Here is a 17,873-nt window from a genome sequence, read left to right as displayed (position 1 = left end):
ACAGGAAGGGAGCTTAATCCGGGGTGGCTCCGAGACTCGGGGTGGCCAGCAACTTTGGCTAGCTATGGAAACGGACGAATCCATACTCCGATGACTTCTCCAGCTAGAGACAACAAGACTCTATGAAGCAGTGGTCCTCCAACCATGCCTAGAGATCATGGAGGTCTGCTCTAACCTTCCACCAGTGGGTTGGACCGAGAAGATACTGACGAGACGAACCCACACCCACATGCGATCCTAGGGCCACTTATATTCCCAGTCACAACACGAGCATCAGGTGCCTATGAATACGCCCAACTGAAACAATGGACAGCCGGTAGACCCGGAGTCCAGAGTCCACAGACCGGACCGTGACCCGGAATGCAGATTTCAAGGACGAGAAGGAAGTATTCCAAACTTTTTTGGTGCTTTTAAAGTAAATTTTAAACCTAATCCTTTGACTGCCTTATTTGGTATTGTTGGAGGAGATGATATTATTTTGGAGACACATGATTTGCACATTTTGACAATTATTTATCTTATGGCCAGGAGGCCATGTTACTTAAGTGGAAGGATGCCATTTCGCCTACTCATACTCATTGACTAAATTATGTTATGTCATCTTTAAATTTAGAGAAGATTCGCTGTTCAATTTCTGAACATAGACAAGATTTTTTAACCTTGTGGAGAGCTTTTTTAAATTATTTTCAAAATCGTTGATTTATGCTTAGCTCAGATGTTGTTTAAGAAAATGCTTTGCTATATAATAAGTATTGTTTCCTTTTTTGTAACCAAACAGCTGTTTTTTCTGGTACTGGGTTTAGATTTTTTGGTATAATAAAATAATTTTTGAGTATTACATTTAAATCTTATTTATATGGACATGGGTTAATGAGACAATATTTGTGATTCCAATATATTGCAATTGATTTATATTATATATCCGACTGTACTCTCTATTCTTTTATGTAAGAAATTAATAAAAAATATTGAAAAAGAAGTGGTGGGTACGACGTGAATCCAGGTCAGGCGAGAGATGTTGGATCTGAAGTGCGCTCTTTTAATATTCATGCAATTTTATTTTTCTGTCTTATGCAGACTGCTCTGAAATATTCTGCTGACTATGTTTTTGGAATTTTTTTCTGAAGTGCACTCACTGTGAGCAAGCTGGCAGCAATGTATTTGGACATGGCAAGCCTACATAAGCAACATAATGATTGACCAGTTAATTTCTTTCAGTGGCTGAATGTTGGCAAGAACTCCAGGAGAGAACTCCTGCTCTTCTTATAGATCCTGTCACCTGTGGTTTGATATTGTGGAAAAAATGGTAGGTGAAGTACTTTAAATTATTATTGTTATTACTACTATTAGCATTCCTCACGGGAAGACAACCGTCTGTGTGGATCAGAAATAAAATCTCCTCCTCACATACGATCAACAATAGCATACCTCAAGAATATGTGCTTAGCCCACTGCTCAACTATCTCTACACCCACGACTATGTGGCTAGATACAGCTCAAATGCCTTTTTTTAAATATGATAACGACAGCAGAATATCACATAATGACAAGAAAGCACACATGACTGAGGTACATCAGCTAGTTGAGTAAGACCAAAGAAGTCACTGTGAACTTCAGAAAGGGTAGCATGAGATAACACACATAGAGGATTTCAAGTTCCTTTTTCTAAATCTCTGAGGATCTATTCTGGGCGGAACAAGTCAATGTAGTTACAAAGAAGGTATGATGGCAGCCGCATTCCAATGGAAGTTTATGTACGGTTGTTATGTCAACAAACACACTCGCAGATTTCGATGGAAGAACCGTGGAGAGCAATCAAACTGGCTGCATCACGATCTGCCATAGGAGGGAGGGAGCACCACAGAGGATCGAAATGAGCTGAATATCCATTCTGGGCACAAGTCTCCCACACATCCAAGGCATCTTCAAAGAGCGAATCCACAAAAAGTTGGCATCCATCATTAAGGACCACCATCAATCAGGACATGCCATCTTCTTCTTGCTACCATCAGGGTAGAGGTACACAAGCAAGAAGGCACTCACCGAATGATTCAGGAACAGCTTCTTCCCACAATCAGATTTCTGAATGGACAGTGAACCCATGAAAATTACCTCTCAACATTGTTTTGCACTACACATTTAATTTTACAAATGCCCTCTATCCAATTGCAGTAAGTAGTCTGTATATACATACTGTAAATCATTGTTTTTATTACTATGTATTGCAAAATACTGCTGCCACATAACTACAAATTTCATGACATACGCCGGTGATGCTGAACCTGATTCTGATTCTGATTATAATTGTTGTAAAATGTATTGAAGTACAAGATGTTGAGCATACTATTTTTCATTTGAAGCAAGAGGCTGACAGTGGAAGACTGAAGGCATCGTGGAGAGAAGGCCGTTTCTCTTTTCTTTAACAGCCCAGGGAAAAGAGGCTAGACTGCGCAGGCGGGTGATGTAGCATGCCAAGGTTTAAAGGAAAGACCGCCATATACAGCAGCCATCGTCGTATCGGCCATCTTCGGAGAGGACTGAATCGGAGTGGGACGGCTTTGGCTCAATCAGGCTTCGTCAAGAAACAGGCAGTGGAGAGGGTAGGTTCCAGTAAGTTTCTGTCTTTCTTCTTTTTTTTGTTCAGACTGGAGAAAATGCCAGGCAGGCTGTTGGAATGCTCCTCTTGCAGGATGTGGGAAGTCAGGGAAACCTCCGATACCTGCAAAAAGTGCATCCAGCTGCAGCTCCTAATAGACAGCATTAGGGAACTGGAGCAGGAACTGGATGACCTCTGGATCATTCGGGAGACTGAGCAGTTTATAGATAGTAGCTTCCGGGAGGTAGTTACACCTAAGAAACAAGGCAGAGGTAAGTGGGTTAGTCAGGCGGGGGAAGGGGAAAGGGCAGGTAGTGCAGGCTTCCCCTGTGGCCATTCCCCTCCAGAACAGGATACTGTTGGGGGCGATATCTTACCTGGGACAAGCTGCGGCAGCCGGATCTCTGATTCCGACTCTAGTTGTGTGGTGTAGAAGGGAGGGAGGACGAAGAGGAGAGCGGTAGTGTTCGGGGACTCCATAGTCAGGGGTACAGACAGAAGGGTCTATGTTCAGACAGAGACTCCCGAATGGTTTGCTGTCTCCCGGAGGCCAGGGTCAGGGATGTGTCTGATCGCGTGCACAGCATTCTGAGGTGGGAGTGTGATCAGCCAGATGTCGTGGTACACATCGGTATGAAAGACATAGATAGGAATATTCAGGAGGTCCTGAACAGTGAGTACAGAGAGCTTGGTAGGAAGTTGAAAAACAGGACCTCGAGGGCAGTAATCTCCAGATTGCTGCCTGTGCCACGTGCCAGTGAGGGTAAGAGAAGGATGCTGTCGCAGATGAACACATGGCTGAGAAGCTGGTGTATGGGGCAGGGTTTCAGAATTTCTAGATCATTGGAACCTCTTCTGGGGCAGGTGGGACCTGTACAAAAGAGATGGGTTACACCTGAACTACAAGGGGACCAGTATACTTGCATGGAGCTTTGCTAGTGTTATTGTGGAGGATTTAAACTAGATTTGCTGGGGGATGGGAACCAGAGTGCCAGAGTAGTTAGTGGAACATCATTAAAAATAAATGATGTTAGCAGTTCATGCAAAGTCACAAATAGTAAGGTTGTGTGTGATGGTAATAATCTTCCGAGGTGCCTTCTAATCTTCTAATGCGAGGAGTATTGTAGGAAAGGCAGATGAGCTGAGGGCCTGGATTGATGCATGGAATTATGACAAAATAGCCATTACTGAAACTTGTCTACAGGAGGGGCAGAACTGGCAGCTCAATGTTCCAGGGTTCCGATGTTTCAGACGTGTTAGAGGCAGAGGGATATACTTCTTGCAGGTATCATTGATAGAGGTGGGGAGTGGCTTTGCTAGTCAGGGAAAATATTACAGTGCTTCGGCAGGACAGATTACAGGGCTTGTCTACTGAGGCCATATGGGTGGAGCTGAGAAACAGAAAAGGTATGCCTACATTAATAGGGTTGTATAATAGACCACCCAATAGTCGGCGAGAATTGGAGGAGCAAATCTGCAGAGAGATAACAGACAACTGCAGGAGACAGAAAGTTGTGATTGTAGGGGATTTTAATTTTACACACATTGATAGGGACTCCCAGACTGTTAACGGTCTAGATGGGTTAGTGTTTGTAAAATGTGTTCAGTAAAGTTTTCTAAATCAATTTATAGATGTACCAACTAGGGAGGATGCAATATTAGATCTCCTATTAGGAAATGAGATAGGGCAGGTGACAAAAGTGTGTGTAGGGGAACACTTTGGTTCCAGTGATCATAACATCACTAGTTTCAACTTGAGCATGGATAAAGATAGATCTGGACCTTGGGTTGAAGTTCTAAACTGGAAAAAGGCCAAATTTGAAGAAATTAGAAAGATCTAAAAAGCGTAGATTGGGACAGGTTGTTCTCTGGCAAGGATGTGATTGGTAAGTGGGAGGCCTTCAAAGGGGAAATTTTGAGAGTGCAGAGTTTGTATGTTCCTGTCAGGGTTAAAGGCACAATGAATAAGAATAAGAAACCTTGGTTCTCGAGGGATATTGCAAAATCTGATAAAGAAGAAGAGAGGCATGTATAGACATAAGATGCTTGAGGAGTGTAAAAAGAGTAAGAAAGTACTTAAGAAATAAATCAGTAGGGTTAAACGAAGACATGAGGTTGCTTTGGGAGTCAGGGTGAAGGATGATCCTAAGAGCTTCCACTGGTATGTTAAGAGCAAAAGGATAGTAAGGGATAAAATTGGTCCTCTTGAAGATCAGAGTGGTCGGATATGTATGGAACCCAAAGTCATGGGAGAGATATTAAATGGGTTTTTTTTGCATCTGTATTTACTAAGGAAACTGGAATGGAGTCTATGGAAACATGATAAACAAGTAGGGAGGTCATGGAACTCATACAGTTTAAAGAGGAGGAGGTCTTGCGGTCTTGAGGCAAATCAGAGTAGATAAATACACAGGAACTGACAGGGTATTCCCTCGGACCTTGAAGGAGACTAGTATTGAAATCGCAGGGCCCCCTGGCAGAAATATTTAAAATGTCGATATCCACAGGTCAGGTGCCGGAAGATTGGAGGATAGCTCATATAGATCCTTTATTTAAAAAACGCTCAAAAAGTAAGCCAGGAAGTTATAAGCCGGTAATTTTGACATTGGTAGTAGGTAAATTATTGGAAGGAATACTAAGAGATAGGATCTACAAGTATTTGGATAGACAGGGACTTATTAGAAAAAGTCAGCATGGCTTTGTGCGTGGTAGGTCATGTTTAACCAAACTATTAGAGTTTTTCAAGGAAGTTACCAGGAAAGTGAATGAAGGGAAGGCAGTGGATGTTGTATACATGGACTTCAGTAAGGCTTTTGACAAGGTCCCGCGTGGGGGGGGGGGGGGTTAGTTAGGAAGATTCAGTCGCTAGGTATACATGGAGAGGTAGTAAATTGGATTAGACATTGGCTCAATGGGAGAAGTCAGAGAGTGGTAGTGGTGGAGGATTGCTTCACTGAGTGGAGGCCTGTGACTAGTGGTGTGCCACAGGGATCAGTGCTGAGTCCATTGTTATTTGTCATCTATATCAATGATCTCGATGATAATGTGGCAAATTGGATCAGCAAATTTACTGATGAATTGAAGACTGCAGGTGTTTTGGACAATGAGGAAGGTTTTCAAAGCTTGCAGAGGGATTTGGCCCAGTTGGAGGAATGGGCTGAAAAATGGCACATGGAGTTTAATGCGGACAAGTGTGACGTATTGCATTTCAGAAGGTCAAACCAAGGTAGAACATACAAGCTAAATGGTAGGACACTGAGGAGTGCAGTAGAACAAAGGGAACTGGGAGTACAGACACCTAATTCCCTAAAAGTGGCATCACAAGTAGTAGGGTCATAAAGAGAGCTTTTGGTACATTGGCCTTTATAAATCAAAGTATTGAGTGTAAGAGTTGGAACATAATGGTGAGTTTGTATAAGACATAGGTAAGACCGAATTTGGAGTATTGTGTGCAGCTTTGGTCACCTAATTACAGGAAGGACATTAATAAGGTTGAAAGAGTTCAGAGAATGTTTACAAGGATTTTGCCGGGACTTGAGAAACTGAGTTACAGAGAAAGGTTGAATAAGTTAGGCCTTTATTCCCTGGAGCGAAGGAAAATGAGGGGTGATTTGATAGAGATGTATAAAATTATGATGGGTATAAATAGAGTGAGTGCAAGCAGGCTTTTTCCACTGAGGCTAGGAGAGAAAAGAAATAGAGGTCATGTGTTAAGGGTAAAGGGGGAAAAGTTTAAAGGGAAGATGGGGGTGACTTCTTCACGCAGAGAGTGGTGGGATTGTGGAATGAGCTGCCAGATGTAGTGGTGAAAGCGGGCTCACTTCTGACATTTAAGAAAACCTTGGACAGGTACATGGATGAGAGGGGTTTGGAGGGATGGCCCAGGTGCAGGTCTGTGGGACTAATGGTTCGGCACAGCCAAGAAAGGCCAAAAGGCCTGTTTCTGTGCTGTAATATTCTCTGGTTCTTTGGTATAAAGGTCAATCCATCATATTGTGTATTGAGGTAGTACATGTTAAATCAATAACAGAGTTCAGGATAAAGTTTAACAGCTGCAGTGAAACTGCAGTGCAGGTGGATGATAAGGTGCAAAATTGTAACAAGGTACATTGTGAAGTGACGAGTTCATTTTACCAATGACAGAGTAAAAGTTGATGATGTTTGTGCAGATTTGCCTTTCTCCGGACACAAATCATGGCAGGTTAAAATGCAGGTACAGAAAATATTTAGGTCATCATTGCAGGACCAGTTGCAGACAAGGATAAGTATGTTTTGCTCCAATTATAATGGGTCTGGTGAGGCCACATGCAGGTTATTGTGTATAGATCTGATCTCCCTAACTAAGGAAGGATATACATCAGATTGATGGAATGTAATGATTCACCAGTTGGATTCCTGCTGTTATATACCCACCGTTTGTACACAGGACAGTGAGATGATGTAATTGACCTGTGAGTGGGATGATGTAATTGTCTCTTGACCGTAGTGTATGTTATGTCATGTGATGGTATGTTCAAAGCCATATTTAAACCAACCCACGGTTTGTGACAGAGTTCTCATTTTTATTTTTGCGCAACGTTGTTTTTACCGGTCAGAGGTGCGAAGCTCCACCGGTTTTATTTTTTGCACGTTTCTTTTTCCCTTACAGTCCAGTATTGGAGAGTGTAGGCATTACCAGAGTTATCCGAGTTCAAAGGATTTGATAAAGTTAATGCCATTCAGCGTCTTGGGAATGATCGACCTTTATTATTTTGACTTTGTTCTGTAATTGTGGAATGCATATTTGAGTTGAACCTCTGCAAGATATGGAAGGATAGTGCAGGGACCACCCTCCAGTAAAAAGGTCAGTTCCTTTTATTTCCTCGTGCAAACAAGGCATCTACTGGCTGTGGGATCGGTAGATCGCTGTTACTTCGAAGGAATCGTTTGTTTTGGGAAGTCTGTCCTTACTGACTGTATAGATTACATGGATTATTGAATTTATCATTTTAAGTCTGGGCTTGAATGAGAACTCTTTAAGAACAGTTTCTAAGTTTGAAAGTTTGTGCCGCCTAACTGCTAACTTCCGGTTAAGTTAGTCATTTGTTTACTTTTCTAAGTTTTGAGCAGAGGTTAATAAATCTCAGGATTTGTTTTAAACCCTGTCTGAGTTTCGTATTCATTGCTGCTGCATTCGTAACATTGTGTTCATGCATTTATAGAAGAATGAGATGTTTTCCAGTTGAAACACTGAACATACTTATGTGGTGCTTAGTGGGATGGACACAGCAAGGATATTTTCCTTTCCTGAAATGCCAGTTGCAGGTTAAGGGTCTCAAGGTACTATATGGGAAGAAATGAAAGGAAAGGTTCCTGGTGTCATTCTATCAAATAATTCCTGAAGGGTACCTATACTTATTATCATTTACCATAATGACTCTGCTCAAAAAAACTTTATATTCTTTGAATGCCCTTACTGTGGATTTGCCACATGCTCTGAAAGACTTTGTGGAAAGCACTGTATAAAGACTTCCTCCCAAAGGGGCTAAGATCTGCAAAAAGCAACAAACAAGATTCTGGACAACTCAATTGTTCAGGCAGCATCTGTGCAGGGATTTGTACAGTTGGCATTTCAGTTCAAGACTGGCAATATCAGATTTAATTAAATGTCCAAGTTGTACTCATTGTTCATATGTCATTCGACAAGTGACGAATCTCTCTAATTCTCCATGTAAGAGCTTTGTACAGGCTAGATCTTTGGGTGTTCTTAAAGTGGAAACTGATAACTTGTTGAACAACTTGTTAGGAAGTGACACAGAAGAGGAAATTTGGCCTGGGACAGATCTGCCTTGATCATAATAAAAGCTGGCATTGTTGGGAGTTGGCTTGTATTTTTTTTCTTTCCCTGTTTTTCCAACTATTCTATTAGATATCTGAATCTTCATTGTTGCTTCATAAAGTTCTGAAATTTCCCACTTTGCAATATCGTTGAAAGTACCTTTACCACAAGATTGCATCTGAAATTGACATACCTAACAGAATGAAGGGTTCACAGCTCCTGAGATCAGAATTCAATACCAATGTCTGATGCTGTCTGTTCAGAGTTTCCACGCTCTCTCTATGACTGCATGAATTTCCTTTCAGCCATCTACCCTGTTTGCCTCAGTTCACCAGCGGCCAACTACAAGCAAGTACTCAAGCTGCTGCATGATGCTGTCTCCCAACAAGAAAAACCCCATCCTGACACATTTCAATTTATAGTCAGAAACTTCAACAATGCTTGCTTGAAGCAAACCCCACCTAATTATCAAGAGCATATTACATATATCACCAGAGTTCCCAACATAATTGACAACTGCTACTAATCAAGAACTTTAATTTTATTCCTCCTCTGTGTTCCTGTTGGAGGTAGTACAATCACTATAGAGACTCAACATTTTATTGAACAGGTTATACCATGTCTGCAGTCATGCAAATCCCACTGTCTTCAGATTGATGCACTGTGACAGTCCTAGTTATTTTCGCAAACCCACCTCTTCCAGTTATATGCTTCCCCTAAACATCAATTGGCTGTCTAGGATAGATATATGCAGCACATCATTAACTTTTAAGATTCATCTGGTGCTCCACTTTTCAGATATATGTTCACCAGGCATACACAGAGCCACAACAATTCCCTCATTTGGCATTACTCCACTCTACTTCACCACAGAAACACAATCAAACTTGAGATTTTCAGATGTGGAGACGAATATACAGGCAGCAGTTCAGTCCAAGACTCTTCATCAGGGCGGAAAAGAGAAAGGAAGAAGCCAGAATAAGAAGGTGGTGGGGGGACGGAGGTTGGGAGGAGTACAGGCTAGTATGTCATAGATAAAGATTCAACACTGAAGTTTATTTATGAAGTGTACATCAGTGCATACAGTGAAGTATGTTGCCAATGAACAACACACCCACTGGGATGCTGGGAGCAGCCTGCAAGTGTCACCACACTAGGATACTTCCCGAAATCAGGAGATGGTGAAGCTGAGTGGGTGGGGAACAGGCTGAAATGAGACGTGTGAGGAGATAGGTGGAAGAGCTAAAGGGCTTTAGAAGAAGGTATCTGATCAAAGCAGAGACAGGACCAAGGGAGAAAGTGAAGTAGGAGGGACATCAGAGTTACATAACGAACAGATGAAGGGAAAATAAGAAATGAGAAGTGAGCTGGAGTGGGGAAAGGAAAAAGATAGAAGAGAAAGATGGGAGAAATTATGGCTCACAAAAAGCTAAGTTCAAGCGGTCAGGCTGGAGGCCACAAGATATAACATAAGGTTTTGCTCCTCCAACCTGAGAGTGGCCTCAACATGTCAGTAGAAGATGGCATGGACCAAAAGGTCGGAATAGGCAGCCAACTAGGAAGCACACTTTTTTTAATGTGCTTAACGAAGTTGACCCCAATTCTCACTGGGTGTCACCAATGAGACATTTCACTTTGAAGGAGCGTATGTCACCATGGGGGTCATGAGGGTGGAGGCTCAGAGGCAGCTGTCGCACTAGTCTCGCCTGTAAGACTAAGTTCAGGAGGGAGATCACAAGGGAGGGAAGGGAAAAGGGATTCATGTAGAGAGCCATCCCTGTGGAATGTGGGGGGAGGAGTGGTAGAAGGGAGGGAGAGATATGATCAGTGGTAGATTCCTGTTGCAGATGGTGGAAACTACACAATTTTGTGTGCAAGATGCAGAGTGTAGTGGCTTGGTAGGTAAGGACAAAGGTAACTATAACTAGTACGTTAGCAGTGAGATGGGGACTGCAATGTGTATGATATGAAGGAGATGCTGGTGACAGCAGCATCAATATTAGAGGAACGGAAACTTCATTCCTTGAAAACAGGAGGACATTCTTTACGACAGTGTTTTCTTGAGACAACTAATTTTGGGTTTGATGTATATGGATGAGAGGTGTATGGATGGATATGGGCTAGGTGCAGGTCAGTGGAACTAGGCAGAAAAATGGTTTGGCACAGCCAAGAAGGGGCAAAGGCCTGTTTCTGTGCTGTAATGTTCTATGGTTCTATTGTAATGTACTGGAGGTGATTAGGGAGCTTAAGGTAAAGGACCACTCAAGAGTCAGTGATCTCAATATGATTGAAGTCAACTTGAAATTTCATAGGCAGAAAGTAAATCTGACATAACAGTATTTCAGTGCAGTAAAGGAAATTAGAGTGTTATGTAAGAGGATTCGGCCAAAGTAATTTGGAAGGAGATGCTGGCAGGGATGTTAGCAGAGCAGCAGTGGTTTGAGTTTCTGGGAAAGATGAGGAAGGTGCAGGATAGATGTAATACACAATCAAAGAAATATTCAAATCGCAATATAGTACAACTATGGCTGACAGTGGAAGTAAACAATAAAGTAAAAGCAAAAGAGAGGGCATACAACAAGGCAAAAATTACTGGGAAAGCAGAGGATTGGGAAGATTTTAAAACGATCAGAAAGCATCTGAAAGAATCATTAGGAGGGAAAAGAGGAAGTACGAAAGCAAGGTAGCAAACAATAGCAAGATAGATAGTAGATACTTTTGTCAAGTATCCTTTAAAAATATAAGAGAGATGAGAGTGGATATGCAACTGCTAGAAATGAGCCTGGAGAAGTAAGAACAGGGAACATGGAGATGGCAGATGAACTGAATGAATATTTGGTATCAGTCTTCACTATGGAAGACAAGAGCAGTGTGCCATGTGTTGAAGTGAGTGAGGGAAGGGAAGTCAGTGCATTTACTGTTACATGGAAGACAGTACTCAAAAAGCTCAGAGTCATAAAGATATATAAGTCACCCAGAGCAGATGAACTACACTCTACGATTCTGAAAGCGATAGCAGTTGAGATTGAAGAGGCATTAGTAATGATCTTTCAAGAATATTTGGATTCCGGCATGGTTCCAGAGGACTGGAAAATTGCGAATGTCACTCCACTGTTTCAGAAAGGAGGGAGGCAGCATGAAGAAAATTATAGATGGGTTAGCCTGACCTCAGTGGTTGGGAAGATGTAAGAGTTAATTGTTAAGTAGGACAAAATCAGCATGGTTTCCTTAAGGACCATCTTGCCTGAGGAACATGGTGAAATTCTTTGAAGAGACTACAAGTAGGATGGAAAAAGGAAATGCAGTGGATGTTGTACATTTTGATTTTTAGAAGACCTTTGACAAGGTGCCACATAAAAAGATGGTTACCACGTTAAGAGCCCATTGTATTGCAGGAAAGTTATTAGCATATTTAGGGCATTGTGTCGTTGTTAGGAGACAGCAAGTAGGAATAAGAGGATTCTTTTTTGGTTGGTTGTCAGGGACTAGTGGAGTTCCACAGGGGCTGCTTTTGGGGGCATTTCTTTCTATGCTGTATATCAGTGATCTTGATGCTGGAAGAGATGGCTTTGTTGCCAAGTTTGCAGATGGTATGAAGATTGGTGAAGTGTTGAGGAAGCAGAAAAGCTGCAGAAGGACTAAGACAGATTAGGAGAATGAACAAGAAAGTAGCAAGTGAAATAAAACGTAGGAAAAGCATGATCATGCACTTTATTAGAAGAAATAAATGTGCAGGCTATTTTGTAAATGGGGAGAAATCTAAAAATCTATGGTGCAAAGGGATTTTGGAGTCCTTGTGCAGAACATCCTGATGGTTAACTTGCAGGATGAGTTGGTGGTGAGGATGGCAAATGCAATGTAAGCATTAATTTCAAGTGGTCTAGAACATAAGAGCAGGGATGTGATACTGAGGCTTTATAAAGCACTGCTGAGTCCTCAGCTTGAGTATTGATGTGTTTAGATTTTTTTTGCATTGTGTTCAGATTCTTTTTATATAATAAAATTTTTACTTTTCAATACTACAATTCAATGTAATTTACATGAATATGGAGTAATGAGTATATAAGTGTGATTCACATATATTGTAATTGATATATGATATACATCCTCCTGTACTCTGTGTTCTTTTTTGCAGGAAATCAATAAAAATGTTGGAAAAAGAAGAGTATTGTGATTAGTTTTGGACTGCTTAACTAAAAAAAGATATGCTGGTATTGAAAAGGTTTCTGGGAGTTTCACAAGGATTATTCCAGGAATGAAAGTTTTATCATATGAGGAGCGTCTGATGGCTCTGCGCAAGTACTCACTGAAATTTAGAAGGATGAGGGGGAAGGATTTCATTGAACCCTTTCGAACATTGAAAGGCCCAGGCAGTGTAGAGGTGGGAAGGACATTTTTATTGGTGGAGGAGTCTAGGAAAAGAAGGCACAGCCTCAGGATGGACGGATGTGCAGATAATTTTCTTTAGCCAGTGGGTGGTGACTTTGTGGAACTTGTTATCACAGGCAGCCCTGGGGCCAATTGAATGGTGAAGAAGACCCGATGGAACAAATCGCTTCATTCTTTTCCTATGTCTTATTGTCTTATGGTCTTATGCTCTTACCTCAGTGCTCTGAAAAGGAAAACTTCATCGTTGGGCCAAATCCAGCTGATACAGAAGAACTAAGAGAAGGGAATTGCAATTTTGCAAGTGACAGGGTGGAAAGAGGTATAGTCAAGTTAGCTGTGAGAGTTAATAGCTTTATAAAATACATCGATACAGTCTATCTCCTGAAAAATTGAGGAAGGGGAGAGATGTGTCAGAGTAGGAACAAGGAAATCTGAGGGCAGGGTGGAAGTTGAAGGCAAAGTTAATTGACAAGATCAGCATGGGTGCAGGAGGGAACACAAATGGCGTCATTAATGTAGTGCAGAGAGTGTTGGGGAGCATTCAAAGTGTTGGCTTGGATAATGGATTGTTCATTTAGATTTCTAAAAGGCAGGCAGAGTTGGGGTCTACATGGTTACACCTTGGGTTTGAAGAAAGAGAAGGAAAGAGAAACAGTTGAGTGAGATTCCTATTTGTGCCAAACAAAGGAGAGTAGTGGTGTAGGGGAACTGGTCATGCCTTCTTTCTAGAAAGAAGTCGAGGTCTTTAGGCCCGGGCAAGAGAAGTGTGTAGATGCTGGACAATCATGCTGAAAATGAGGTGGCCTTGGCCAGGAAACAAAGTGATAGAACAGATGTGGACATGAATTCAGCAAGGTCAGGCAGAAACGATGTGTCTGGTCGTGAGCCTGCTTTAAGCATCTTGGGTGCGTAGCAGAAATGACAAGTGTGAGAACTGTGAGACTGGTGTCAATGGATGGGAGATTTCTGGTGTCCATGATGTTGGTGATGGTGCAGGAGTATAATTAGTGCTGTCCTAATTGGCAGGACACATGCTACACCTGCCCCTATACTGCTCCCCCACCATCATTCAGAGTCCCAAATAATCTTTCTAGGTAAGGGTAGACTTCATCTATGAGTCTCCTGTGGTTGTCTACTTTATCTGGTATTCCCAGTGCAGCAACGTCGACATTAGTGAGAACTGATGTAGATTGAGGGACCAATTCATTGAGCACTTTGGCTCTGGTTGACAAGCAAAGCGACATTCCCATTGACCACCCAAATGAATTCCACTTTTTATTCCCAATCCAACATGTCAATACACGACTTTCTCTACTGTCACGATGAGATCACCTTATATTCCATCTGGGTAGCCTCGAGATTGGTAGCAAGAACATCAATTTCTCTCGCTTCCTGTAATTTCTCATCCTTCCCCTTCTCCCTTTTTCCAACCCCCATTATGGCTCCGTGCTTACTCATTCTCTACTGGCCTGTCTTTCACCTCTCTCTGGTGGCTCTCCACCTTCAAGTTCTCCTGTTGTCCTCTGTCCTTTCCATCAAATTCTTCCTTCAGCCCTTTACCACCTGTCTCTTCTCAGCATCTCACTATCTTCCCCTCACCTGGCAGCTTGTAGTCCTACCGGTCCCCCACTTCCTTATGTAGGCATGTTTCACCTTCCTTTCCAGTTGTGATAAAAGGTCTCAGACAGGACCATCGACCTGTTGAGTTTCTCTAGCATTTGGTGCACTAAGGTTATTGCATGAATTTCAAGTGGGAGACAGAAAGCTGCTTGTAACTGTACATGCAAAGCTCAAAGCTCACCTGAATGAATGGAAGGCCAAGAAGTAAGGTGAAGAAGAAAGAAAGCAGGGAAGTGATGGAGAGAAAGAATGGAAACGAGAGAGAGAATGGTGTGAAAGAGAGAATGAAAAGAGCAAGAAAAAGAAAGAGATCAACTAAATCTAGAGGGAGAAAAAGAGAATAGAGCTGTCCAGAGCTGGAAAAAAAAACATCCTGCAGTCTCAGCATCAACTCCTAACCAGCATGAAGGAGGCCTCAGAACCTGAAATAGCTTTAACAGCCACAAACCAAGCAGATTGATTCCCCTTTGTCAGGAAAGATGGTATCTCCACAGTGATGAAATCTTAAAAACTGAATGGGAAAATTTAACATTTACTATGTTGTGGATAACCATATATCGTAGTTGTATCATACAATTACTGTGTAAATAGTTGAGATGCATTCTAAATCGTTTATACCTAAGCAGGGAGGAGTGTTGTTCAATTAATATTGCAGTTATATTTGAGTAATGTCGTGTATAGATTGGTTGATAAAGCATGGCTGTTCATTCAAATAATTAATTACAAATTAAGTTTAAAGGATGTGAATTGCATAGGCTATCACGCAACCACAAGATTTGTGTGCGCCTTATTTAAACTTAACTTGAACTATACCTATATTTTTGATTCCCCATATCTTCATTTTAACTAGTACAAAGTTTTGAAGTTACAAAATGTAACAGACAGTGCCCCAGAACCTAAGATTGTTTCACAGCAATGTTCCCCTTGCCAAGCAGAGAGAATCTCCCCACTACCCCTACAGTCAGGAAATAGGTTATCTGACAGGAGTAAGAAATCTTCCGACGCAATTAAATCTTTAGGCCTGAATAGGACAAATTAAATAAATCAATAAACTTAAAAAACTAGATAGATATATAAATATGCTTATGTATGTGTGTTTATATATATATATATAGAGCGAGAGAGAGAGAGAGAGAGAGAGAGAGAGAGAGAGAGAGAGAGAGAGAGAGAGAGAGAGAGAGAGAGAGAGAGATGCAAAAGTTTGGGCACCACTGGTCAAAATTTCTGTTACTGTGAATAGCTAAGCGAGTAAAAGAAGACCTGCTTTCCAAAAGGGATGAAGTTAAAGAGGACACATTTCTTTAATATTTTAAGCAAGATTACTTCCATACCTCAACTTGACCTCCACCATTCCTGTTAACTGCCGTTTCTTAATTACATTACGAACTGAGGAAACGGCTACCTGAAAACTCTTCGCTATCTCCTTATATCCTTCTCCTGTTTTGTGGGCATCATTTATTTTATTTTTCAGAGTGCTAGGCAAATGCTTAGAGGTGCTCATAGCTGCTGATTGTTGGGACATGGTTTGAGGAGTCAGGGTATTTATAAAACTTACAAATTTCCATCACCTGGCCTTTCCTAATGATGACTGTGAACAAGCCATAGCCCTTCACATCCTACCAAGAAAACATTCTGAGAGAACTGCTCATAGGATTGCTAGACAGGCAAATCAAAGACCCCGTTTCACTGCAAAAGACCTTCATGAAAGAGTCATCAGAAGAAAACCTTTCCTGCGTACTCACCACACTGTTCAGCGTCAGAAGATTGCAAGGAAACATCTAAACAAGCCTGATGCATTTTGGAAACAGGTCCTGTGGACTGATGAAGTTAAAATAGAACTTTTTGTCTGCAATGAGCAAAGGTATGTTTGGAGAAAAAAGTGGAGCAGGATTTCACGAAAATGACACCTCTCCAACTGTTAAGCATGGGAGTGGATCGATCATGCTTTGGGCTTGTGTTGCAGCCGGTTGCATGGGAAACATTTCACTGGTAGGGGGAAGAATGAATTCAATTAAATACCGGCAGATTCTGGAAGGAAACATCACACTGTCTGTAAAAAGCTGAAGATGAAAAGAGGATGGCCTCTAGGACAGGATAATAATCCTAAACACACCCCAAAATCCACAATGGACTACCTCAAGAGGGGCAAGCTGAAGGTTTTGCCATGGCCCTCTAAGTCCCCTGACCTAAACATCATCGAAAATCTCTGGATAGACCTCAAAAGAGCAGTGCATGCAGGACGGCCCAAGAATCTCACAGAACTAGAGGCCTTTTGCAGGGAAGAATGGGGGGAAAATCCCCCAAACAAGAATTGAGAGACTCTTAGCTGGATACCAAAGCACTTACAAGCTGTGATACTTGCCAAAGGGGCTGTTACTATGTACTGGTTATACAGGATGCCCAAACTTTTGCTTCGGGCTCTTTTTCTTTTTTGTTATTTTGAAACAATAAAAGATGGAAATAAAAAAAAGTAATCTTGCTTAAAATATTAAAGAAATGTCTCACCTTTAACTTTATGCCTTTTGGAAATCAGGTCTTCTTCTACTCGCTTAGCTATTCACAGTAACAGTAATTTTGACCGGGGTGCCCAAACTTTTGCATGCCACTGTATTATGAATCAAACTGCTATTCTACATTTTCCCTGATGAGGGCAGCACCAGTCTGTAAGGACAGACAAAGCAACTGACATCAAGCATTAAATAATTGGAATTCTCCTTGTTGCAGTCAAATTAAATTGGATTAGAAACTCAATTGGATTGAAGTGAAAAGCAATATAAACTCAGTGTTCTACAGAATGTACGAAAATATAACAGGAATTTGGTCCTCATTTTTTTCTGGATCTGGGCAGTGACAACAAGACAACAGACCTAATTTCACTTCTGAAGCTTCTTCAAAACATGAAGGTTGCTTCTGAAAAGTTGTCTCAATATTTTTTCTATTTATACCAATTTTTTATCACTGAGTTATTGTAATTTTCATTTTTTGTTTTTTCTTTGACAGTGCCAGATTTGGCTGAACCAAAAGTATATATCAATGTGAATCTCCAATGATAACCAAGGACACCACCGTGGCAAATACTCTGGATAATAATACATTTATCGGGTCACATTTTTTCATTCTGCATGAGAAGAAAATGGATTCAACATGTACTGCAGACATTAGAAAAACAATCCATGGTGTACATCAGTGTGGTATTGATAAAATGACTTCACTGTTCTGCTTGTCCAGTCCACGTGTTAATGTCTTTAATTTGTACCATATTGGTTTCCATACAATCTGCATTTAGTTCACCCTTCTCAAGACAACAACCATCAGCATCTCTACAGCAAATATTTGTGGATCGGTGGAACATTTCTATAAGAACTTTGCATCATTTGCTATTCCATGTTTCAATCCAGAGTTCCATGCTAATGTTATTTTTGTTTTGAACAGTCTTTTGAAGAGATTGTG

The 17,873-nt window shown here is 41.3% G+C and overlaps 1 protein-coding gene across 1 annotated transcript in view; it reads right to left on the bottom strand.

The window, feature by feature from the left end:
• Positions 1-17,873, bottom strand: part of LOC140728475 (scavenger receptor cysteine-rich domain-containing protein DMBT1-like) — a 187,370-nt gene that overhangs the window by 100,427 nt on the left and 69,070 nt on the right. The window lies entirely within an intron of this gene.

Source organism: Hemitrygon akajei, chromosome 1, assembly GCF_048418815.1.
Source record: "Hemitrygon akajei chromosome 1, sHemAka1.3, whole genome shotgun sequence".
NCBI classification, from domain to species: Eukaryota; Metazoa; Chordata; class Chondrichthyes; order Myliobatiformes; family Dasyatidae; genus Hemitrygon; species Hemitrygon akajei.
This window is presented reverse-complemented; position numbering and strand designations above follow the sequence as displayed.